At 36.8% G+C, this 23,800-nt stretch overlaps 1 protein-coding gene across 1 annotated transcript in view; it reads right to left on the bottom strand.

Annotated features, from left to right (window-relative positions):
- The window catches only part of LOC108713849 (leucine zipper protein 2-like), a 323,454-nt gene that overhangs the window by 263,370 nt on the left and 36,284 nt on the right, over positions 1-23,800 (bottom strand). The gene's annotated exons all lie outside the window — the stretch shown is intronic.

The following is a 23,800-nucleotide window of genomic DNA, read 5'->3' as shown; positions in this document are numbered from 1 at the left end:
CAATTATCACTATACTAAAAATATTATTAAACAAGAATCAAATGTTATACTTCTAAATCCTTTCAAGATGGATGAGTCATGCTTTTACAAGATCTGTCATTAAATTTGACTTATATTTAAGCTTGATAACATCCCTTTCCATCTTGTGATGGGTAGAGAATTCAATATTTTCTCAACAGGAAAAACGTGTGAAATATCACTTTCTAGATAAAAAAAACAGGGATTTTGCTGGTCCCTGGTCAAGACCCTTGTGTTGACTTGGTTTTGATGCTGGCTTGTTCCTGACTTCAAATTTGTCTGACAAATCTACAGTTGTTGTCTGGTTCTGACCAGCAGTAAACATTTGGCTCCCTTGCCTGCCCCTATGGGAGTCAATGGATTCTTGTCTGTAATGTCCTGGCAGCCCCTGAGTAGCTGAAAGCAATGTAAAAAGAAAAAGGTGACTGTTATAGGTAGAAAAGCATGCCAGACAGAAATCTGTATACTCCCCTGCAGGTTGGCTTTGCCATAAGTGACAGAAGTTCAAGTCTAACCAATAGTTTAGAATTAATTAAATCAATCCAAGGCAGACTTCATGCTCTCAACAGTGACAGATATCTCCAGAGTTAAGTCCTCAATCAAATCTCTGCACCCAGCTAGCTAAATATAGGAGCTTATTATGAAACTCCGTGCATATATAAATGATGTATATTTAACATCTTTACCTGTCAATTCGGTGCCAGTAGATATTGTTGTTGGTTCATTCCAATTCACATTCATTAATTCAGTGTCATTATTTCCATAAAATATCTCCTCTTGGCAAATATAAAAAAAATTCCAGACAATTAGAATTAGCCAAATTTGCATACTTTTCTCCTTAATTTTATATATTATGCCGTAGAACCAACTACTCATTTAATTGCAGCTTTACTTCTGGGGGAAAAAGTCTTAAAACAAAATCACTAATTAGCAATTAAACTGGATAACTGACTTAGAGAGAATATTGTACATTGTTTCCTTCTGTAACGAGTAAAGGGTAAATCATTCTAGCGCAGGGCTGTCCAGCAGGAAATCTTTTATGACCTTAGGTCTGCTTGAGAGCTTCACTATTTGCATGAAATAATATTTCTAATGGTTTCTGGCCCCAGAACAGATCATAAATACTGTAAATAAAGTGAATTATGATGTTAATGCACAAGTGCTGATTTGTGCTTCTCTGGTGTATTCAGCAATGCAGTGGGAGGGTAGCTATTCAGTGAGTACATAATCCTATTGTTAATAGTAATAGAAATATCTCATTGGTCATCTCCAAACAGTAGCTTTGGTGATTACATAACACTTCATTTTCACATGAATATATGGCCCATTGTGCTACTGAAATCCGTAAATCCAAGAACATAATGACATCCCCATTGAAGCTCTTTGTCTTGGTATCACTCAACTTCATAAGATAAAGAGCCACTATATCATTTGAGCAGAGGGAGTTACGGTGGCTGTATGTGCCCAGACTGGTCAAACAGATTTCAACAGTACTGCCTTACAATTTGGTCATGTCTAAGTAGGATAATATAACAGTCTGCAAATGCAAACTAATAACAATACTTGTCATTTTCTTTTATCAGGCAGTGTCAGACTGAACCAGTGGGACACCAGTAAAAAACTTGGTGGGCCCTGGCCCTCATGTTCCCTTCAGAAAAGGCGACACGGCGACCATCCATCCTGCGGCGCTTGATTTCTTCTCCTGGCTATTGTAGTGACAGCATGTGAAGGAGTCCGATTTACAGCTTTGCCGGCCGAACTGGTGCTTTTGAATGGTCCTTTATTTGGCAACTTTTGGTGACTCAATGGACGCACTGCCCTCCTCTCCCTTGCTACACATGATGCGGACTTGGAGTCCTGAGCCCTGAGACAGGGCAGGCGAATCGCTTCTCCCTGGTGTGGGTTCGCAGGTGCCTCTGTTTTGCTTGTTTTGTGCAATATAATATTCTAGTTTACACGTTTCATTGATTAGATTGAGAAATTCTTTGGTGTCCGGCGCTTGTAGCGCTTACAGCAGCTTTTTTAAATGATTAAGTAAACCTTTTAAGTAAGCTCTGCCTCCTGATCCCGTCTTCTCTCTCTGACTATGAAGATCTCAAAGACGTACCTGCTGCACATGCCTTATTCCATTGGAGCAGAGGCAGTGAGCATGACCAGTAGGCACCTGTTGGGTGAAAATGTTTTGCGAGCAGCCATGTTGTGCAGAGCACATGCACATAATGAGCTTCTGATGTCACACGTATGTGCAAGTTGTGGCATTCATTATGTGTTCCTTAATATGGCCTCTCAAACCGGGAGCTCCCTCCTGGTGCAGGTGTCCTAGCCCTAGCTGGGGGCTAGCTGGGGGCAATTAAAAAAATCTACTGTTACTTCCAACTCTATTAGGATGCACCTTTGGTTGTGGAAAAAAAAATTCTTCAACCAAGAAGACTTCCAGGAATGACAAAGCAGACTTGTGTAGCTGGGCTGGGAGCTGCTATGTCTGGCTACTTGACTTCCCTTCCTAGACTCTCTGGAAGAGATCACCAACTGGGTGCAAGCACAATGGAAGCTTCAAGCGAACATGTATATAGGGTTGTGGACAAGGGCGAAGACACACAGAGTGACCAGTAGCAGCTGCTAGTAGCTCTGTGTGTGTTCACCCTAAAATGCCAATGTCATTAAATTAAATTCTCACTCAGTTTAAAGTAGTTCATTTTCAATTAACTACTTTCATTCAACTACTGGAATAAAGTAAAAACAATATTCCAACCAGCTTGTGCACAATATACTTTTTTTAAATGGTTTCTTCCAAAGATATTATATTGATCTATTAAGAAAAGGCAAACAAGGCTTTCAGATAAGATCAAAGCCGAAAGCTCTCATTTGTTTGTAAAGACAACCGAGTGCTGTAGTAAACCCTCATTTTACATCCCTGAATTTTACAAGTTCCTGGAATTCATGCTGTTTTGATACGGTTCTCTGAGAAAAAATAAATTGGGGTTCTAATGTATATGATATATATTAGTTTGTTATATAATTAAGTATCATACACTTAGAACTTTACATCATAAATGGTAGGATATTATCACCCTTCCTTTGCATTTTGATCTTTTCACAGAGATGACCAACAAAGCTATTGGTGACATATCCCAGAATTTTGATGGGTGTGCTTCATTTTTATACATGCTCCAACTGTAATTACGTAATCATTATTAAAATTACATGTTGCAGATACTGGTGATGACGCAAAATAAGAACAGCAGTAATAGTTATAATATTGTCATTCTTTTTGTCTAATGACTTATGGGCCAATTGTTTGATTATTGTCCAGTGTCATCCACAGTGAATAGACCAGAAATAACATTTATTTTAATAATAATTTGCTGATGTCCTATCTTGATACGTTATATAGATGATGTGAAAGTTCCTTTCATATGTAAGAACTAGCTTCAGTATGTTCACGGATGTCAGCTACACAAGCTCTAAAAATGTCAATAGCTGTGGGGTTTTTGCCCAAGAAATATGAAGAGTATAAAAACTATCTCATAATTTCCCTTGCCAAATTAGACCTTCCATAAATAGGATGCTAACATTTTCAATCACAAATATTAAAGAAAAAACTTAACAATTAAGAATGTAGACTGAGGCAACCCTCAGCACAGAGAAGGCTTGAGGAAAGCTTGAAATAAATTGTGAAATATGTTGTTCAATCAAAATATGCTTCCCTGTATCTTGTTATAGCCTTCAGGGAGCTTTTTAAAGTAAAATAGAAGGGCATTGACCTCTGTTCTATGCAAAAAGGTCTGCAGCACAACTTCAGTAGAAGCGTCATGAACTGAATTAACTACAAACCTAAAATAAGTCTGAGAGTTCTAATAAAATCCAAGCAAATAAAAGACACCCTTGAGTTCTAAACAAGTACAGATGTGATTTTAGCCAAAGCAGCTCAGTTTAGCTCAAGCCAGTGCTCTGCAATCCCACTGTGAGTTTGCTGCCCTAAATTACTGTGAAAAACATCTTGGAGAATCATAAGAGCTTAAAAAAAGAAAGTTCATCTTCTAGACAACAAATCATTACAAATGATTTGTTCTGAACACACACATTAGCACAGCATGGGGACAATAACACCCATATTACAAACGAGACAAGCTTTAGTAATAACAATGGCTATTCATGTATGTGTGATACTCAAACGTATACAGTATTATTCCATGGAGCTGCACCCCAATGTTCTAGAATTTACCAGCAGGTAATAAGCTGGTATTTATCTTGTCAAACTGAAATGAAGCTACACATGCAGCTCAGGTCTTAACTGATATTGTATGATGTGAATATAATGAAAGGTGCAATGTTTGCCCAGTTCTAGTAACCAATAAGATACTTGTTTTTAAACATTAATTACAAGTAAAATGTTGTATACTAAATGGTTGCTATGGATAACTAGAAAGGACTTGTACTGTGAGCTGAGCATAGGCTTGCTTAAAGGAGAAGAACACCTCCTTTTTTAAATAGATCCCTCCATCCCTGCAGAGGCCCTCCCTGTCCTTACCTGAACCTCATAGTTGCCTTCCCTAAAAGTTCTCTGGACTACCTTTACCAGCACTGACTTTTCCGAGGGGTTAGCAGCTGCCATATTATCCTAATTATACCTCCTGGACGTGAATCCCTGCCAGGTCATGTGCAGAGAAAGCTGATCTGTCTGTTACAGAGCGAGCTTGTAGGCAATCTTTGTCAAGAAATCAGATGTGCTCTATACTTGTGGCCATGTAGAGCCCTTTGAGAGTATTGCTGTTGATTTTTCCACCTCCCAAGCTGAGGGTCTTGCACCATTTCAACGTTGTGAGTTTATCAACATTAGTTATTTGTGGCACCTTCTCTGTTGTGATATTAAGTACAGGGTTGAGACCAGTTTAAAAAGGGATGAGTGGGGATTTTATTCTCCTTTAAAAGTGGTAATGGTCTGAATTTTCTTACATTGGAGGAACTAGGAAAGCAAACAAAACATATGATTTAGTCTGTGTTTACCTTTTCTTATATCCTATCCTGTTAAACAACTAACAGTATTAAGTTAAGGCCAAGTGATGGGCAAATCTGTGGCGTTTGTGAAATTCACAAAACTGACGCAATCGACAATTTTTATTTGGTCCAAATGCTTTAAAATGTAATTGATTCATTTGCCCATCACTATTAAGGACCACTATGTCTACAGAAAGCTAGACATATGATTAGACCAAAGTGGATGAGAATTTATCCCTTCATACAACTAACACTTATCTTAATAACTGAACAAACTGTGCAAGTAACATTCTAAAAAGAGCAAAATGTGGTCCATCAATTGTGTTATCACCAAAATAGCTGGGACTGTCCCACTCAATTTATAGCCCTTTCATGGATGTTGAACCACAACTTCCAGCCTCTCCTACGTCCAAGGCACTAGGTTGGACAAACGCCTGAAAAGCAACTAAGAATAACAGGTTGGAAAACAGTCATAAAAATGGTGCAATATCATTACTTCCTGGTAAAGTAACTTATAGCAAACAATTGGATATTTGCTTTCAAAACTGTGTATTCTACCTGCTGATTGGTTATTTAACTAGAGCAGTTTTTGCACCTCTTTTATAATATTACTGTCAGCATCTTACCCTACTGTAACTGCCTAACTGGCAACTGTCACTCTTAGTGGGTAGTGATGGGCGAATTTGCGCCGTTTCGCTTAGAATTTCCCGCAAAAAATTAGCGAAACAGTGTCAGTGTCTTGTTCCGTTTTTTTGGATGCCGGCGACATTTTTTTTTGGACGCCAGAGAATTTTGCGAATTTATTTGCCGGCGGCGAATCGTGAAAATTTGCCGCAAATTCGCGCCTGCCAAATAAATTCACCTATCACTATTAGTGGGCTCCACACTACACAATGCCCAGGCCATTTTCATTAAAATCTCTGATCACTAAACATATTTTGTCTTTTCTCTTTTCTTTATTGGAACATCAAAAATATTACTTATTAAGATAAAGTATTTTGTACTAACTCTGTCTGCATCCCAGTAGACTGCTCCACTATCTCTCTGCAATAGCTGACACATTCAGTCTGGATCAGAGCTTATATAGCAGATCTGAGAAATCTGCTTTTGTTCAATCTGTTGCTGTTGTTTCAAAATGAAAAAAAAACCCATGTACTGTATGCTTTCCCTGTTTCTTTTGTGTTTGAATAACCCATGTATTGTATGCATTCCCTGTGTCTTTTGTGTTTGAGTTACCTTTCCCTAATTCACAATTATGCTTATCACATAAATAATTATCACCGAGATACAGACAAAATCTTCAATTATGTAAATGTTGATTTCCTTGATTTCTGTTTTGCGATATATATATATATATATATATATATATATATATATATATATATATATATATATATATATATATATATATATATATATATATATATATATATATAGTCACCTCTATTTTCTGTGACTAGAGAAATATAACACAAAACAATTATAAAACATTCACTTATGCTTGGGTAATATTTATTATCAGTTCATGTTCCCAGTATAGAACTACTGTATATTTACCTTTTTTTAAACACAAGCAAAATAAATGGAAATACATTTAAAAAAGCATGTTGTCTTAGATTTTTTATTATTATAAAGCATTAACAGAGGATTATTTTGCTTTCACACTTACTACTACAAAGTCCATTTAAATAGATTTAATTTAAAGAGATCTATATAAACAACCCCTACCTTTACCCCTTTGTTCGTTATGGAGGGGGTAATCTGATTAAATCCCAATGACCAGGAAATTGAAAACATAAAGTAACATGCATTTCCCTGTTTAACCTGTTTAGTTCAGGAAATAACTGTATATTTTCCTTATTTAAGCAATAGGCACAACTAATGTTCAGCAAACCCCTATTCATTTGATTGCTCCTTGTCTGGCTCAGGTAATAGAGTATAGAGACAAAGCTGTGTAAAGTATACCAGAGAAGATCTGTGAAGCCTGCTACTTTGGGGTTAGGAGTAAGTACTGACTTTGTGTCCTGACATATAGGGGGTTGTTTTTTAAGGTTCGAGTTGTGTTTTCCATGAAAATTTGAGTTTTCAAGGGTTTTTTTTTTGGTCAAAATAAAAATGTTAAAACATTTTTAAAACTCAAATTTTTCAAAATGTACAGTATTATACCTCACCCCTGTATATAGCTCAAATCTGAAAATACACCATCTAAAACCTGACTAGGTCATGTAGGAGTAAATGGCAGAGGTCCCTTGAACCATTTGAAAATGTTAATAGCCTATATGATGTATGAGGTTTTTTTGGAGGTTTTTGGGTTGTCCATTCAAGGTCCATTCAAGTTTTTTCTTAAATTAGAAACTATTTGAGTTGTGATTTCATTTCATTTCATTGGAGGTATAAAAAAAACCTCTAAAATTGGACCTTTGATAAATAACCCTCACAATCTCTGATTTATATAACACATAATCTGTGATATTTCTAGAAGTCCATCATAAACTCAGTGTGAGTAAGATTTGGGCTGAACACTTCCCTAGATATCAGAGAAACTAGAACCAAAAGGCATTTTTAAGGTGATCACGTTAGCTGGGACAGTTGAAATTTTCATCAGGTACAAGGAAGCCAATAAAGCCTGCAAAGCTACCAGACAATTTAAATATAGTGATGCCTTCAGAATGGGCTATCCATAGCTCTAAACAATAAACATCAACATACTGTACCTCCATCTACAATTCAGTAACTAGTTGAGCATCTACTTTTTCCAGCAACATTCTTTCATTTGTTTTAATGTTAACTTTCACAAATTATCTTCAAGTTAAGAAATTAAAATAATAATAAGGTTAAAAGAGGTTTCCCAGAAGTGCCTAATTCTTTTCTTTTTAGTTAGATATAAGCAACTTCATTTTACACATTAGCGCCCTGTTAAACACCTGAATAAATCCTAAGGTTAATTCCACGTTAAGCGTAAAAGTGCAACTCTAACTTGTTATACAATTTACACATACAGAACTGCTCCCAAATTAATAAGTCTCCCTTAACTTCTTCTGGCAGCTTATTTCACAGTCTAGCAAACCAGACAAACTTGATCATGCAAAAAAACTTGCAGTGTTCTGTTCAGTTTTAAAAATGTAACAATGAAAAAAAAACTTGAAAAATAAAATAGCTTGAATATTAAAAATACACTTCCTACCGACCTGCAGAATCTGCAGCTTTTATTTACAGAGTTCCCTTTGCATATTGCTTCTGTAAGTTCTGCTACTCCTACCCATGAGGCACAATTTGAGAATTTAGACAAAATAAATTATTTCATCCAATATTATTTGTATTTACAAAAACATGTAGAAAGCGGGGCACACAATTAAAGCTATTAGAAAAAAGAAAGATTAAAGGGACAAACAGGTGGAGGAAAAGAAAAAAGATAAAACAAGTGAGTAAAGGAAAAAAAGTAGAGAGGAATGCAGAAGGTGAGAGGAGAACAAAAATGATGGAATGAAATTGAGAAATGTTAGGTTTAAAGGGATACTGTCGTGGGAAAAGTTTTTTTTTTTCAAAATGAATCAGTTAATAGTGCTGCTCCAGCAGAATTCTGCACTGAAATCCATTTCTCAAAAGAGCAAACAGATTTTTTTATATTCAATTTTGAAATCTCAAATGGGGCTAGACATATTGTCAATTTCCCAGCTGCCCCAAGTCATGTGACTTGTGCTCTGATAAACTTCAATCACTCTTTACTGCTGTACTGCAAGTTGGAGTGATATCACCCCCTCCCTTTCCCCCCCCAGCAGCCAAACAAAAGAACAATGGGAAGGTAACCAGATAGCAGCTCCCTAACACAAGATAACAGCTGCCTGGTAGATATAAGAACAACACTCAATAGTAAAATCCCATGTCCCTCTGAGACACATTCAGTTACATTGAGAAGGAAAAACAGCAGCCTGCCAGAAAGCATTTCTCTCCTAAAGTGCAGGCACAAGTCACATGACCATGAGCAGCTGGGAAATTGACAAAATGTCTAGCTCCATGTCAGATATCAAAATTGAATGTAAAAAAATCTGTTTGCTCATTTGAAAAATGGATTTCAGTGCAGAATTCTACTCTTAACTGATAAGTTTTGAAAAAAACATGTTTTCCGATCACAGGATCCCATTAAAGTACAGTAGATGTAGAAGGGAATAAAATGTGGATGAACTGGAAGAGATAAGTATCATGGGAAAAAAGGTAACGTAGCACCCCAATCCAAAACTGTATGCACGCAATGTGTAAGTTTAGATTCATTGGATACAACATGTTCTTTTACTTTCTATGTTACTTTTTCCTTTCATAACTTCATAATCATCCAGGCATGACTTCAATATACAAAAGACTCAGAGAACATAAAAAGCCTGAGTACAAAATAATATCTAAAAAAAACTACGGAGAATTATGAAACTGATGAGTTAGGTTAGAAAAGTCTAGGAGAAAGAAAGCAGTGATCTTTTGGCCAACTGATCATATAATAGGCATTTGCAGGAAATATAAAGCAATCACTCTTATGGCTTTGTAAGCAATGTTCAAAGTCAGATGAATACCCCTGCAGGTCAGGCACTTATATTGAATCACAAACTTATATACACTATGCTTATTAATATCTCCATGTTTCCAGTGCAGATTATTTGTCATTGGAAAAAAAATAAAGTATAAAAAATAAGTCCAGTTTTTATGGTTCTCTTGCAGAGAGAGTCTCTCTGTACAGTTTGTGAATTGCTGTAAACCACATAGGTAATGCTATCCTAAGGTTTAATGCAAAATATTCAATCCAGTCCTTGCCTACCCTTTTCACTATTATGACCTTTATGTATATCTTGATTCAGAGCACAACAACACAACAACCACAGTTAAAGCTCCATAAACAGAAGAAAATCTTCATGGATTGAACACCAAAAATTAAAAATTTCCATCCTTGCATAAAGTTAACACTTGGGGGCAGATTTACATAGGGTCGAATATCGAGGGTTAATTAATAAATATCGAAGGCGAAGCATTTACCGCAAATATTTCAATCGAACGATCGAACAAAAAATCGTTAGATTCAAAGGATTTTAATCCAGCGATCGAACGATTTTTCTTCAACCTAAAAATTGATAGAAAGTCTATGGGGACCTTCCTCATAGGCTAACATGGCACCTTGGTAGGTTTTAGGTGGTGAAGTAGGGGGGCGAAGTTTTTTATAAAGAGACAGTACTTCAATTATCAAATGGTCGAATAGTCGAACGATTTTTAGTTCGAATCGTTCCATTCGAAGTCGTAGTCGAAGGTCGAAGTAGCCAATTCGATGGTCGAAGTAGCCAAAAAAATCATTCGAGATTCAAAGTTTTTTTTATTCTATTCCTTCACTCGAGCTAAGTAAATGGGCCCCTGGATCTTATTTGTAAAGCATCTTGGATCAATGCTTCTAAAATAAATCAGCTTTGTTGGTTCGCAAGACAACAATGATATGAACAACCTGGTTTTTGTTAACAATAGCCATCTAGCCACATCAAAGATTAGCAAATTGTTGATTATGGGGATGTGATCAGTAACCTACTTGTACTTCTAATGTGTAGCAGCATGTAATGAGATTTTAATCCCACTGACAATTCACTTCATTGTGAACAGTAGCATCTATAATAGCAGAGAGAAAAGCAGGGCACTCAATGGATCCACAGAACCATTGGAATTAGATAAAAAGAATAATTTTATTTGTACAAAGTTTAAAAGTACTTAAGTCTACATCTCCATTCTCCATCCACCCTACTCGTTTCGCACCCATTCAGGGCACTTAGTCATGGGCTCATTGAGCCTGCTTTTCTCTTTGCTGTGCCGCTCCCTGAAGCTGGGGGTCTGTGGCTGGTGCACCCACACCACTTTCACTACTCGATGAGTCATTTGCAATTCATTCTGGAGCACCTTGTCCTTTCCTGTACCATCTATAATAACCATGATTAAATATGTTATATTTTGTTAAAAAGTTATTAACAAGCAATCGCAACAAAATCTGGAAACCCTATATTTGATATGATGTCCTTGTTTATACTTTCAGACCAGAGTCAGAAGATTATTCACTCTGTTGACTATTGACTGATGTATAGGGTACTTTGGAGGTCCTGCTCAAATCAAAAGATAGTTGAAATCTGCCCAGGTATGATAACAATTAAGCAGGTTTGAAAATTATATTGGATGTCGGCATTGATGTAGACGATTCCCGACAGGTCTCTATTTGGACATTTATTGTGATCCAGTCTTTGTAAGGGGCCCCAAACAATTGAATTAAATTGTGTGGCCTAACTCAAGTTACATGGTGATTTTGTCTTTGAGAAGAAACAATTACGATGTGATTGCGATGGTTGGTTCCTAAACTTAATCTGAATTGTAAGATATTAAGTTCAGTGCCTTTGGGAAATGTATTTAGACTGCAGCAAAATGTTTCATAAATTCTTACAGAGTGAGTTGCACTGTTATACCAAAAGTACTGGAGAAGAATTATTGATTGTGTCTGTAATGTCAGTATTCACTATGGTAAAATGAAATATTTTATACAGGTATGTAAGAACTAGAGGTATTAGGTCAATGATGGTACTAATGGTTATAGCTCCTTATTTGTTAATGCGCTGTATGCATTTATTCAAGTGGCTAACCCTTTTATGAGGAATGCACCATGAAAAGTGGTTGGAACTTGTTGGGTCCAGAGCAGTAGTTAGGAGGGTCCAGTCTGAAGGCCAGTTAGTGAATGACTATTTGCTCTCCTAGAAATACATGGAAGCTCAGCTTGAAGGTTAATCAGATAAAGATTTGGTGTGAAAATTGTGTTTTCTGTTTTAGATGCACTGGAACTTGGGCTATATGGCTAATTTAAGGCTCAAGTAAGTACGAAAACCACTAACTGTGCAAGAGGGTTATAAACTCCCAGAAATTGTTAGTTGGTCATGCATATGTTAAAGGGCACAGGGACAACAATTCCTATTTGATCTTGATGCTTTTTACCCCTTAACAAATAAATATGTGCTGTATGTGTACAATGAGTAGGTATAGACCTATATACATATTTGACATGTTATTATGTGTACTTAAGTACTGTCTAAAGTTTTAACTCTTAATTTATATTTGTGTTGGAACAGGAAGAAACTCTCATAAAATGGGTGTGATTTGAAAAAAAACAACTACATTGTGTTCTAAAAGTGAGCAGCATAAATAGTTTGAAGATGAACGACAAGTCTGTTACCATAACAAATGCCTGGACAAGAATAATCATAAAAATAACTGTAAATTTATAGGAGCATTTTCACAGATCATTGCCTTCAGTCGCTGGTACGGTGCTAAATTATGCCACTTTTGCCTTGAGTCTATTAATATAAGATCTGTGAAGGAATACATAGAATTCTCGAAAACATAAACTAAAAGCTGGATGACTTTTTGTTAAAACGTAAGGGTGATTTGTACATATTTAAATGTAAAATGAACATTTATTGAATATGCATTTGATATTTAACATCAGCAAAGCAAACACAACGGCATGAATGCGAAACCCAACACTTCAGGAGTAAATTATTTGTCATTGTGAGTTTTATGACGTGGAGGCCTATTTATCAAAGGTCGAATTTTAGTGATTTTTAAAACCACGACTAAACCCATTTTCTCTAAAACCATGAATGTCATGACATTCCTTAAAAAATTCAGATAAAAACATAAAAATATGTACAGAAAATAATGCTGAATGAGCTGAAAAAATACTTGTACCTCCAAAACAAGTTTTTCAGACAATTCCTAGCAAAAGAAAATCTCTTAAAGTCTGAATTTCTTTAAAATGGTCCAATAACAAGAGCACAGATCCCATTGACTTTTATAGGGCCTCAATAACTTTTACCTTGTATTAGAGGTTTTTGTGGTTTTTACACTTAATGAATTTCAAATTTATTAAAGTCGACCTAACTTCCATTCATGGATTTAACTTATATATCAAAAATCAACTAAAAAAAGACGGTGCAGAAAAAGTCTCGACAAACTCGTTTTCAAATTTGTTGCTCGAATCAATTGAATTTTTTGAGTTGTCGACCAAAAACCTCTACCTTTTCAGATTATTATACTAAATCCAGCGCAGATCACAATGACAAGAAACATCTTCAAATTGTAAAAGGGACAACTGCCATTGACTTTTACATGACCTCAAAAGGTTTTATCTAGAGTATTGTCAGATTCACATTTTTAGTAGCTATAGGGTATAATAAATCTCTAAAAAAAATTCAAGTTTTTTTTCAAGTTTTTCTCTTAAAATCTGGAGGATCCTGTCATCGGAAAACATGTTTTTTTTTTAAAAACGCATCAGTTAATAGTGCTACTCCAGCAGAATTCTGGATTGAAATCCATTTCTCAAAAGAGCAAACAGATTTTTTTATATTCAATTTTGAAATCTGACATGGGGCTAGACATTTTGACAATTTCCCAGCTGCCCCTGGTCATGTGACTTGTGCCTGCACTTTAGGAGAGAAATGCTTTCTGGCAGGCTGCTGTTTTTCCTTTTCAATGTAACTGAATGTGTCTCAGTGAGACATGCGTTTTTACTATTGAGTGTTGTTCTTAGATCTACCAGGCAGCTGTTATCTTGTGTTAGGGAGCTGTTATCTTGTTACCTTCCCATTGTTCTTTTGTTCGGCTGCTGGGGGGAAAAGGGAGGGGGTGATATCACTCCAACTTGCACAAATCACATGACTTGGGGCAGCTGGGAAATTGACAATATGTCTAGCCCCATGTAAGATTTCAAAATTGAATATAAAAAAAATCTGTTTGCTCTTTTGAGAAATGGATTTCAGTGCAGAATTCTGCTGGAGCAGCACTATTAACTGATTCATTTTGAAAAAAAATTTTTTTCCCATGACAGTATCCCTTTAAACATTAAGGGGTTTATTTACTAAAGCTCAAGTTTATCTCAGTTTTTTAATAAAACAAAGTCGACCAAACTCCCATCCGTGAATTGAACTCATTAATCAATAATTCTTTTTGAAAAAGTCAGAGCAAAAACACATTGCAGCAAAATCGAGCGTCAATTTGTATCGTACAATTGACTCACAGAAACCTTGACTTTATTGAATTTTTCCTTCAAAAATTGGACAAAACCCCTGACTTTATCGGATTATCCAGTGTAGATCACAATGTCAAGAAACAGCTTCAGGGACATCTGCCATTGACTTCTACATGACCTGGACAGGTTTAAGATGGACTATTTTTGCATTCGGATTTTTAGCAGCTTTGGGGTATAATAAATCTCTAGTTTTTTTCACGAAAAAAATCTAGTTTTCCACTTCAAAAACTTGACCAGATAAATTTGAGGTTTATTAAATGGGCCCCTTAGTAAAACCAATAGGATTGTTTTGCCTCTAATGAGGATTAATTATATCTTAGTTGGGATCAAGTACAAGATACTATTTATTTTTACAGAGAAAAAGAAAACTGTTTTGAAAAAATAGAATTATTAATTTATAATGGGCTCTATGAGAGATGGCCTTCTCAAAATTCTAAACATTCTGGATAAGAGGTTTCCTGATAATGGATCCCATAGCTGTATGTATATATTATTATTAATGTGTCTTTGTATGTCAGCATTCTGCCCATTTTGGTTCCATTTTGACCTTGGTTTTTTATTAATTGAATGGATTTCTCAGCACCCTTAATATTTAATATGATTATTCCAGAGATTCCTACCATCACATTAATTATTAAATATCTATACACAATTATATGTATTAAGAAAAGTAATGTGCTTGATCACAGACCCACCTGATACAAAGAGACAGGCTACCTCTGTCCACATGGGACACAAAATGGCTTCAGATCAGAGAAGCCTTCTACCCCTAGCTCAGGGGCTTGGCAGCATCAATGGAGGGAAGAAGAAGCAGAAATGCACAGAAAAACACTGAAAGTAAATTTACATTTCTAAGTGTTCACTGGAGAAAGATCTAAGAGCACTAGTAATTGAAACTAATGTCAAAATGGTATACAACATAAAACAAGTGCCATTAGTGGAGTCCTCATCACTAGGCCTCCTTTGCAAAACCTTTCATTATTATTGATTTATAGATTAGTCTGCTTGGTGTTTTAGATAAAGGAAGCATTCTTTCTTTTTGGATCATGTAAATACTGGCAAAAAAAAAACAAGACATGTGAGTAAAGGTTAACAAAATGGATACAGGTTATATATATATATAAAATATAAAATATATTTTTAAATAAAGTTGCTCTTCTCTATTTCCCTCATAGCATCTATATCTCTTTATGCAGGAGTCGGGTGTCTGATTTTGATTGACAGGCAGGAATGGGCGAATTTGACCCGTTTTGTTTCGCCAAAAATTTGCCGCCAGCGAAATGTCGCCGACGCCCATTAAAGTCTATGGGCATCAAAAAAAAATTGTCCCGCGTTGAAATTTTCTTTGACGTAGTCTTTTTTTTGACACACGACGCCATACAAGTCTATGGGCATCATTTTTGCGGCGAAAAATTCACCCATCCCTATTGATAGGTCTAATACAGCCTATGGGGAATCTCCCTTTCCTAGCTGATTAAAACGAAGTCAAATAACTGATTCCAGCACAAATAAAAAAAACTGACTTTAGCAGAAATATTGCATATAGAGAGACAAGATTTCTGGTGACTTTAGAGTTAGCGCTAATACATCTTCTAGGCAAAAGGAGCAACCCCCAGAGGCTGTATTAGACCTGTCAAGCAAAATCAAACTGCCAACTCCTTCATAAAGAGAGAATGAAAAGAGACAGTTTCTAAAGGGGAGGATAGCGAAGAGTAACTTTATTTTAGAAATGGGTCATCATTTGTAATTGATTATATTTAGAACATTTCTCATTTCAACATGATGAAGCTTATATTAGTTTCAAAAGGCCAGTGTACCCCACTGTCCAACATGATTTCAATAAATAGGGCTTGTGCTGAACAAACTGTTTTACTAACAAAACAGTCATAACAAAAGGTGAAGGAATGTTGTAGGCTGGTAATCAAATGATCTACTTTGCAAAGACCAAACATGGAGTGACTTCAGTTTCCCTGCTTGCCCTGTTTAACTCAGAAACTATTGTTTTTTTTTTTTTTGCGATTAAGAACAGAAAATAAAAATATGTTCCGCACAAGCCTTAGCCCTCCCGACCCCAACTCTTCCCTTACCTACATATATTATTCAGACTTGTAAATTAGGGAGCATAGGAGGATATAGGATGTAGGTTGTCCTGTAGAAGGCAGTAAGGACAGAGATGTCTTGCTATGGCTGACACTACTCCTCGTGCTGTAATTTTATATAGTGCGAGCGCCGAGGTGCAGAATGCAGCCAGACTCCAGAAAGACCAAATTGTTGTATTCAAATACAGTTTTATGGTTAAGTTCTTTTTTTTCAAATGGTGCAAATGTATACAAATCTGAACTAGAATATCACCATGCAATGTGTTTTGCCAGTAAACAGACACCCATTGAATACATTGTATATTATGCAAAAAAAATACATTGACTCCAATGCATTTGGCAAAAAATCGAAATTATAACAAATTTTTCTGTGGTTTTGGATATTTTTAGCCAAAGCGAAACAGGACAGTTTTGTTCATCACTAGGGAACATTAACAGCCGAGATTTTGAGCCTCTTAGCGCTCTTGTACTTTTCATAGCAAATTATACCTTTTATGTAATACTTACATTAAAATGACACACATTTCCCCATTATTATTTAAATAAATAAAGAAATACAGGCATAAATAAAAAGTATATAAACTAGTTTATAATTCTCCGACTTTTTCCTTTTGTAAAAGGTTATTTTTTATGCTTTGATACATATGTCCCCATATTTTTCCCACTGTTGTTTATTTTGTCATTATTTTTATTATTTTATTTTAGGAGTATTTCATCTTTGAGGCAGAATGAATGAAGGTAAGTTTACAAGCAGTGTATAGTCTCTTTAATCTCGATTTCCCATTAGATATTAAAGTCGTTCTAGCCTGCATGACTCCTTATTCACTGAAGGGTAAAAAATTAAATATTCTATAGAAATAAAAGTATCATTGTTCTATAGTTTATAGAGCTTTTGATGCTTTTTGCCTAATGATAGCCATGCACTCGGTTTAATGAGAGGAAGACAATACTGTGCTAGATGAAAAGGAAATTGGTGCTTTTAGCTCCCGCAGTTCTATATGGTGGTTTTTGAATAAACATATCAGAAATACATTTTGTTCACATCAGAAAGAATAATACCAACAAAGCTACATCTTCCTCTCAGTTTGGGATGAATACGGTTTGCTGAAAGTGGTTAACCTTATGATTACTCCGACTGTAAGGAGCAGCTCTATGATGAATAATGCACCCCCTGCTGTTAAATTCGAAGGAGTCTTAGAAGTTGTCAAGAAATTCTGTAACCATAGTTTATAAGCTAATGGAACTCCGATGCCACTTCTAATATCCTTACTTTTTTTGTACAATGGGGTGTATTTTCCTTTATAATTCATAGGATATAATGGCAAATTTTTCGCAACATTCTGTGAAATACGAAAATTTGTCGCAAATCCATGCTTGGCGAATAAATTCACCCAATAGCTTTTGAATTATTTTCCTTTTTCGTCTGACTCTTTCTAGCTTTCAAATGGGGGTCACTGACCCCATCTAAAAAACAAATGTAGTTATTGCTAGTTTTTATTACTCATTATCTTTCTATTCTATTTTCTTTCTATATAGGTATTTTCCTATTCATATTCCAGTGTCTTATTCCAATCAATGAATGGTAGGGTAAATTGGACCCGAGCAACCAGATTACTGAAACTGGAGAACGGCAGAATAAAAAGCTAAATAACTCAAAAAACGCAAAGAATATATTATATATATATATATATATATGTTAATATAATAAAATATTAACATCATACATACCAGAAAGAAATAATGGACAGTGAGCATATTTTCGCCAGACATGTTAGTAAGAAATATACATATTTTCCCCAGACATGCCAGTAAGAAATGGCCAATGTGCATATTAACTCCAGACAAGCCAGCAAGATAACTGCATAAAATGGACAATAAACACATTAAACCAGACATGCCAGTAAAATCTCTACAGAAAATGGATAGATTGAAGGCATAACCTCACCTCATCTTGCACAAGAGGAATTCCACCAAGGTTTCTTATTTCTCAAGGTTCTCATGATGCATGCTCTGGACATATTTAACTTTTTTCATTTTTTTAACTTTTTTTTTTTATAAACCAAGCAGGGTGACAGGCAGCAGGCATCACTGTATTTGTTTGTAGGGCCTATGATTAAATGTTTTGAGAACACACAATGCGTAAGGCTGTTATCCACACTTGTACCTCAATAAGGACCTGTTTTTCATACTACTGCCTGGAGGATTGCTGTTTGAGTGCCTACCCTACAAACAATACGGTGATGTCCGTTCCCTTATGCTGAAGGATTGGGGCAGAGCACCTGAGTTTCCTCATTCACATGGTGAGTCTTTTAAAAAGAAATGTTTATATAATGATGTTACAATACTCAGACAGGCAGCTGGACCAAAATCGAGGAAAGTAGTTGTGTCCTGTGTGAGGGGCACAGCACGGTGACAGACAGGTGGCTGGCCAAGCACTAAGGGTGAAAAATATGCGGTGGGGTCATTCAGTGAGGGAGATGATTGTATCTCTAGCCAAAACTCCAGTTTCAATAATACCTTGTGCCTTTCTTTTTTCTCTTACTTCTCATGTCTGATTCCACATTATGGAAAATTTGAGTCTTGTAGTGATGTGTGTGAGTCAGGGTTTTCCTGACCTGCACAAGACCCTAACCCGCCCTGCTGCAACCCCTGCCCGCTTGCTCCCGCACTTCCAGGGTCCTTTTATAGACTTGCGCCGCCCGCCCCACCGATGACGTCACAATGACGTTACAAAAGGGGTTGGGCGAGCAGATGCAAGATAATAAAACCAGAACCCGGAAGTCGGATGCCGGGCATTTGCAGGTGGCAGGGACGAGAAGAGCAGGAGAAGAGCTCAACCCGCCTACCACCCACGAGGAGAAGTGCGAGGTCGTCCCGAACCAGCCCGACCCGCGGGTCCCACGGGTCCCGCGGGTATCGGGTCTGCCCGCACATCGCTAGAGTCTTGTGTTTAGGAAAACCTACTAGGTGTACTATTTTTCGATAGTATGCAAAGGTAGAGAAAGGAGGGGAAGAACTTGTGATAAAAAGGCAGAAATTGCATTCAATAATAATTACATTTGTAAAATGTATTTAATTCTTTCACTAGACATTCTCTCTAATATATAATCTGGACCCTGAATGTCTTGTATTTTCGATGTGCAAAGTTGAAATCTATATTGTAAATAGACTTCAAACATATTGTTACTCTGTATGGTATTAATATGCTTATTATATCCGAAAATTGAATTCGAATGGGAAAAAAAAAAAAGATATTAAGCTACCAGATGTAAGTGACCTTCCCTTTTGATATAGGTTAATATACACAAATATAAGAGTGTTTAATGTGAACCCATATTTCAGCAGGCATATTATACAAGCCTGATGCAGTTCGGCTGAGCTCGGTTATTGTGCTTGCACTGCTGTTCAGAGAGGCTTTAAATCTATTATTTAAAGGGAATATTGCCATATTAGAAAGGCAATATTTTTTAAGGGATCAATTTTACCAAATTAAATGTCTTGCATTGCAGCTGAACCAAGGAAAGAATTTATAATGTCTCTGTGAAAGAAAGGTCCTGCTCTTATAAGTGTTTTCAGAAACTGAGAAATCGGCAATATAAACCATTAAAATGGGTAAGACTGAAATAAACTTTGCTATAGGTATTTTACAGTCTTTTTAGGAGTATATTGTTCTAGCCACTATTGTGCAAACTGAAGAAGGTGACAAACACAATTATGGGGTAAAAGGGAGTATTTGGCCACAGCAAATATAGCTCACTGACAGAAGGGTCATTTAAGCCTCTTTCATCCCACCCAATTATCCCACCTGGGTGCCAAAAATTATGGAGGAGCTAGGCCACTGAATGACCAGCCTCAAGCTAAAGGTAGCCGTACATGCACAGATTTTTTTTGAGACATTCGGTGCATGTACAGTATGGTGGGAGACAAGACCACCAATATCTGCAGAGGACTTGGATATTGGTCGTCTTGCCTGTTGGCCAAGACATAAGATTTTGATCAGGCGCCTTTGAAGCACCCACAAATCAGTAAGGGGAGACTGCTGAATCGTCAGATAAAGGTAGAATTCTACCTGTTTACCTGAGTCAGCTCTTAAAATTTTTAGTGAAAACAAACAATCTTTCCTGTGACCAATGGTTGCAGGATAGATCGTAACTGTAATGTGCATGGCAACCTTAAGGGGTTCAGGTGATCAATAATAAAGAGCGTCCTCACCACAATACCATACCATATCATGTCCCTGTATTTCCCACCCTAATGACTCAAATCGCTCCCTACTGTGAGTTATTTTGGGGTTTTTTCATGCCACATACTGAGATGGAGTCAGACTTCTCATAAGACTTCCACAATTATTTATGTTTCAGGCAGACTCTTTAAATCCACAATATCCACCACAATACGGGTTTACTCCTGACTAGGGATGAGCGAATTCTGTCGATGAGTTTCGCCGCGGAAATGACTCCCTTAGACTCCAATGGGAGAAAAACAAATTCAAAAAAGTGTCGCCCATAGACTTTAATGCATTTCAGCAAATTTTCGCCAGCAGTGAATTTTCGGCAAAACTGAAACGGGTCAAATTGGCCCATCCCTACTCCTGACCACAACTAGAGCAATGACCAGAGAAGACATCCAAACACAATCGTCTAATTTTCAATTAAAAAGCTTTAAATCTGCACCGGTATGTTGCTGAGAAGAAAGGGAATGGAATTTAAGTTTAGAATAATATCTAGTCAATTTGTTAATGGAGATTCTTATTCATCCAGGTCATCAATATAGTATCTAGTAACTCTTAGTCTAAAGCAACTGGACTTTGTGAGCTTTCTTGAAAACATTTCACCACTCATCCGTGCGGCTTTACAAAGTCAAGTTGTTTGAGACTAAACTCTACTAGATACTGTTTATCATGACCTGGAGGAATGAGAATATCCTTTAACATATTGCTACTCATTTGGAACTGAAGAAGCGGCTTGGATGAGTGGTGAAATATTTTCAAGAACACCCAGAAAGTCCAGTTGCTTTAGACTAACTCTGCTACATACTGAATATCTAGTCAGCCATACCATGAAAAAGTCAGACAATACAAATGAAAACCATAGCTGTACAGGAGCTATTCAACCGGACTTCACCCAAAAATAAAACTGAAATTGTAAACTTAATACATTAGGAGAAATGAGTTCACTGCATCTTAACAATTGAACAGCATTTCTCCCCTTTGTCTTTACTAGAAATTGTCTACTGCCACTTCTGGTCGGTGGAACTTTTGATTTGCTTGGGCAGGATATTTTCACCATGAAGTTTAAAGTTTGTTTCAATGATCCTCTTCATTACAGCAAAACTGTATTCACTGACTAATTTTTGCAGCATTTCGAAAATGTATTTGCTGGCAGCAAAACGTGGAATTTTGCCACAAATCCATGCCTGCCGAATTTATTCGTCCATCACTAGTCATACATTACTGTTGTAACTGGGATAACTGGGATTAAAGCCCCAGAATATTTGAATGTGGATTGTAACAGTAGCTTATTGTTTCTATATAGGCATATATCTGTATATCTATAGACATATTATGCCCTTTAATGTTTTGGGGTTACTGGTTCTCTGACCTAGACGCCATCTTTACATTTCCAATACAGCAGTTCTGATTGTTACGGGTCATCTGTAAATTTATGAGCCAGAAGTACAATCAATAAGTAATGTGAGTTAAAAATAAACACCAAAAACATAGATTATTAGATGCCCTCAGGCAGTTGAAGCCTTAAAGGACTTCATCACACAATTTCAGTTTTGTGTGTATTTCAATTTAATGATGTGTTACAATTCCTGCAGTTGTACTTCAGGCTAGTACACTGTGCAAACAAACCAGAGAGAACCAGGAATTGTCTGGCGGCAAGAGGTTGTGAATCCCTGAAGGATCTGATTAACAGTTTTGAACATCAGAAGTTAAAGGAATTGCCTTAGTGCATTCATGGTTGATTTCATAGCACAGTTTGGACATCCAGTACATGGCTAAAGTCCCTTGGTATAAAGGCTGTGGGTATTTAAGTCCATAATTGAATTCATAACTCTCTGTCTCGCTAAAACAAACATACCTTGTTGGGTAGATTTGACAGTGCGTGATAATAGTATAATATATGTTTCTAAATGTGCAGGTAAATATGAGCTCTGCTGTTCTTTGTATAATTATTGATGTGGATTATACTCTGCAGGGAATACATGGTTTGATTTAAAACCATTCTGTAGCAGCTTGTAGGGTTGGCAATATGTATGCCTTCGGGGTCTTGCAAAAAGGAGATAAAAGCCATCTTTCTGGCCTAATTAAAGCATTTAATAAGCTCAAGAGGATCTTATTAAAATGAATGGCTCTAAAAAAAACTTGGGTATTGTTACTGTATTAACTCTACGTGGACCTCAATCTAAACAGTCGATTGTTCACTTTGGGCCAGATTGAATCAGATGAGAAAACTTTGTCTGCTAATTTAATTCTAGAATTTCCCATACCCTTCCTATGGAGTTGTTACCTGATAAACCCTGGAATAGGCCCTTCTCACCATGTATTCGTCAAAGGTGCCTGGTTCACTGGTTTGAATGCTAAATTGACAATATTCATGAAGTTTGCTTGCACCCATACATATTGTTATCAACAAGCAGCTACATACAAGAATGGGCAATGCTTTCTTCCAGCCAGCTCCTATGAGTAGCACACAAGTGTATGCATGGATGTGTAAAGACCCATAGGGTTTAAATCCACTTCATGCTAGAAAGTCCTGGTTGCTGTAACCCATTCCTTTGTGTAGGATGTTTCCCAATTGGCCCAGCATTGGTATGACCTATGATCTATAGTTAATATAGTGGGAATGAGCACATGGCTCTTCCTCTTTTTTTTCTCCACCTGTTGTACATGGAGAATGCTGCTGCAGAACCTGAAGTATAAGGCCCCACTAAAGAAGAGTTGCTCAAGGAAGCCACCTCCATAAAGAAAGTAGCAAATCAAGGACCTCATCAATAAGGTATTTATATAAAAATATTAATATAATGTAATAGTACTCAGAGGTAAAAGACTTTCAGGGAAGCTTAAAAAGGGCAGCAGAGGTCTCCCTAAAGTGAAGGGACACCCAGTTGGACAGTTCATCACACCAGTATTACACTCCTAGAAAGGTTTCCACTGGTGATTGTCTGAACCACTAGCAAGTGTCCCAACAAAGTAAGTGTAAACCCAGAGTCCCATATCCTACATGGTGCCAGTGCCTGCTTTGTACAGTATATGAATGACACTACAACTCTCAACTTTGTTCAATAAGATCTTTATTGAATTATTAAGACCCACTGGTGTACAAAATTCCTTATTTGTTCTTCGGGGTAGATCAATGTCACCATCCCTTCCTCTTCAAGTCATTGGGAGCAGCGATGGGCTAGGCCAAGTCAACCAGGTCCTGGCCACTTTGTCCCCCTCTTCCCCACACACATGTGGTTGCTTTGCAGACAGTGGTGGTTAGTTGAAAAACTTTTGGGCTGTGAGTCCGGACTTTATATGATGTACGTGTCTGGTAACAACCATTGCACCCTAGGCATGGGCCTCTTCTGCCTACCTCTAGTTCCAGCCTTG

Source organism: Xenopus laevis, chromosome 4L (assembly GCF_017654675.1).
Source record: "Xenopus laevis strain J_2021 chromosome 4L, Xenopus_laevis_v10.1, whole genome shotgun sequence".
Classification (NCBI taxonomy): Eukaryota; Metazoa; Chordata; class Amphibia; order Anura; family Pipidae; genus Xenopus; species Xenopus laevis.
This window is presented reverse-complemented; position numbering and strand designations above follow the sequence as displayed.